The sequence below is a fragment of the Elephantulus edwardii genome, unplaced genomic scaffold (assembly GCF_000299155.1).
Source record: "Elephantulus edwardii isolate Elephantulus edwardi_28Jun2011 unplaced genomic scaffold, EleEdw1.0 scaffold00038, whole genome shotgun sequence".
Lineage (NCBI taxonomy): Eukaryota > Metazoa > Chordata > Mammalia > Macroscelidea > Macroscelididae > Elephantulus > Elephantulus edwardii.
The window spans coordinates 5,283,978-5,287,849 of NW_006399788.1; the positions used below are offsets into that span (position 1 = coordinate 5,283,978).

General features: G+C 35.9%; 1 pseudogene; it reads right to left on the reverse strand.

Annotated features, from left to right (window-relative positions):
* Positions 1-2,052: 2,052 nt before the first annotated feature.
* On the reverse strand, positions 2,053-2,570 carry LOC102872523 (annotated as a pseudogene).
* Between the last annotated feature and the right edge of the window lie 1,302 nt (positions 2,571-3,872).

The following is a 3,872-nucleotide window of genomic DNA, read 5'->3' on the forward strand; positions in this document are numbered from 1 at the left end:
TTTGGTTCCCGTGGATTCAGTTTAATTTTGCTCAGCTTCAGCTTGAACTTGCATATGAGTAGTTGGTGGTCTTTTCCACAATCAGTTCCTGGCCTTGTTTTCACAGCTGGTATTGAGCTTCTCCAGTGATTTTTTTCCTCAGATATAATTGATCTGATTCCTATGCTTACCATCAGGTGAAATCCATGTTTATAACCTGCGTTTATGTTTCTTATAAAACATATTTGCAATGAATAGGTCATTGATTGTGCAAAAGTCAATCGTTCTATTTCCAGCTTCATTTCTCTCACCAAGTCCATGTTTTCCAACTGCTGATTCTTCTCTGTTCCCAACTTTTGCATTCCAGTTACCCATTATTATCAAAGCATCTTGATTGCATGTTCAATCAATCTCCGACTATAAAAGTTGGTAGAAATCATCTATTTCTTCCTCTTTGGCTCTGGTTGTTGGTGCATATATCTGAATGATCGTGGTATTCATTGGACTTCCTTGTACATGTATAGATATTATCCCGTCCCTCACAATATTGTACTTCAAGACGGATCTAGAAATTACTTTTTTAACTATGAAAGCAACTCCATTTTTCCTCGTTCTTCTAGTATTCTCTTCTTGTAACTATGATTCACCTGACACCAGCAGCCTATAAATCATAATTTTCAACTTTTGCATACTAGTCACCAATTATCCTTAACACATTTTGATTCTATGACCGATTTCAGACTGCAAAAGTTGGTAGAACTACTTGATTTCTTTATCTTTGCCTTTAGAGTTTGGTGCATATAATTGAATAAAATCTTCTGTGTTTAAGTATGGAACAGTATCCTACCACTCAGTTTTGTACTTTAGAATAGATCTTGAAATGTTCATTTTGAAAATGAATATAATACCATACGTCTTCAATTTGCCATTCTCAACATAATAGATCACATTATTGAAAATGGCAAAAATCAGTCCATCTTAGCTCAGTAATGTCTAGGATACTGATCTTTATGTGCTCTGTTTCCATTTTGACAACTTCCAGTTTTCTTGGGTTCATATGTCTTATGTTCCATGCTTCAGTTCTTAATGGATATTGATAGCTGTTTTCCTTATCTTGGTTCTTGCACATCAGTTTAAAAGTTCCTTCCTTAATGGAAGTTTTATTCTATCTCTATCATTAAGGTAGACTCTTTCTAAGGTGACAAATTCTCTATATTTATTCAATTTGTATGTTGATCGAATAATGTGAGAAGCTAGACTTTATGAAATATAATGTGGCATCAAGATTGGAGGAAGATCATTATCAACCAGCATCATACAGAAGACACTTAACTTGCTTAGTCAAACTGAGGAAAGCCTGAAGCACTTGCTGCAGAAAATCAAAGACTAGGACCTTCAATATACATTGCATCATAATATCAAGAAGATAAAAATCCTCATCACTGGACCATCTGAAAGTTGGACAATGAATAAGGAAGACCAAAGAAGAATTGGTGCCTTTGGATTATGGTGTTGGCTAAGAACATCATAGAATATACCATGGACTATCAAAAAAGCAAGCAAAACTGCTTTGGCAACGAGGGTGATCTTTAGAGGTAAGGATGGTGAATATTCATTTTACACACTTTAAGGACATTATCAGGGGGAACTAGCACTTAGAAAAAGACATCAAGATGGGAAAGGTAGAGGGTCAGTGAGATGAAGATCCTCAGTGAGATGGATCGACACAGTGACTGCAGCAATGGACTTGAACAAGATGGAGATCACAACGATGGTGCAGGATAGGATAAGGTTGAGACCTGTTGTTTTTGAGGCCATTATAAGTACTAGTTGACTTGTGAGCACCTAACAGTAACAACAACAAAGCTACAAAAACATTACTGTGGTGAATATTGGGAATTACTTTGAAATATAAATCAAATTTTAAACTTATATTCTGCTGATTTTATAATATTTCAACAGGGCATGTCTCTTTGTTTACATCAAGTTTTTAAATTTCTTAAATTAGACTTTGGTACTTTGTTGTTTTGTGTTTGTTTTGGTTTTGTGGGGTTTTTTCCCCAAGAAGTCACTTTAATATATTTTTCTCCACAATTGAATATACAAAGACAATGGAGGTAATGTATTGTTTTGCTGTAAAAATGGATAGAATGCATAAAAATCCACTCAATGGATTTTATTTTAAATAATCCTGTAGAGCAACCATCTGAAGAAAAGCAGGAAATACATTCACAGGAACACTTTTGTGGGAGGACCTAGCTTGCTTTGGATATAAGTGTGTCTGGCTGGCTATGCCATACATGGTATCTCTCATATTTTTATCTTCCTTCTTCCGTAGAAAATCCTCTTATGAAACACCATGCAGTATAGTGATATCCATGGGAAGAAACACCTTTCTTCTGCTGCCACGATAGGGAGTTGCTCTCAAGCAAGTGGCAATGTTTTATGCTTTTCCAATATCACTTGCAGCATGATCTGCATAAAGATCTTTTATGCCCAGTATTTCTAGCACTAAATAAAGAAGAGAACTTTTAAGTTTTTAGTTTCTGAATATTAAAATATGCTTTGTCATTCTTCCCCTCCACCCCCATCACAGAACAACAGTGTTGCAGGCCAGGACACACATGGTCCACAGCTTACTGGGCTGTGTTTACATTGTGTTTTCATTGATGGATTTTAACATATAGATATCATACATGTTTTTGTTAGACTTACAACTAAGTATTCTATTTTTGGAGTAATTGCAAACATTATTGTACTTTTCATTTCAATGCCCTATATTTCTTTGTTAGTATATGTTGTTATTGTTATTTTGTGCTATCTAGTTTCAACCAACTTACAACAGACCCTCCTGTGCGTTTTCAGAGGTTGTAAATCATATGAGTGGAGATTGCTCATCATTCTCCTGCAGGGCAACTGGTGAATTCAAACTAAGTGCCTTTGGGTTGGCAGTACAAGTCCTCAACACTAGGTCACCAGAGATTAATTATTAGTATGGCCAGGAAGCACACTAACATATAAAAATAAAAAATATTTTTACATGCTTAATCTTATATTCTGGAACATGACCTACCTGAATTCAGTTATTAATTCAAGTTTGTTGCAGGCCATTTGAGATTTTCTACATAGGTAAGTTGTGTTAATTGAGTATTGTAATCATTTGGTTTTTTCCTTTGTGTAATATTTATTTCCCCTTCCTTTCTTCCTTCCTCCTTCCCTCCCTCTCTACCTATCCTCCTTGCATCCCTCCCTCTCTCCTTTCTTTCACTTGCATCTTCTTTAAGCATGTTGAATAAGAGCGGTGTACTTTTCCTTTGTCATATCCATGTGAAGGACTTCACTTAAAATTTCTTGTCGTTTTGGTCTTGTTTTCAAAAATTCTTTAATTTCCTTCTTTTCTGCAACAAACCTAATTCAGTCCCACAAGTACAGATATTGTATAAAACCATTATTGTAGAATGAATGAGGATCCAAAGGAAAGGGTAGAGGGTGGAAGCAGAAGGGTGAAGATGTACAGGGCGGGTGGTAGGTTTAAACATGAGGTGGTACAATTAAATGGGGGAAGGAGAGGGAAATTAGAACCTGGTGTGAAAAACAATGTATTGAAATTTTGTAAATAAACTAATACAATAAAAATATAAAATATAGAGCAAAGAATGAATGAAAGTAAAAAATATAGGAGTGGTTGTTGTTGTTATGTGCCGTCGAGTCGTTTGCGACTCAGCAACCCTATGTACAACAGCCCTAAACCCTGCTCTATCCTGTGCCAATCTCATTGCCTCTGACACACCCATTCCGATTACCCCAGTCACTGAATCAATCCACCTCAAAGAGGGTCTTCCCCTCCTGAGCTGTAGGAGTGGTAGGAGAAGATATTCTTTTTATTTCTATAA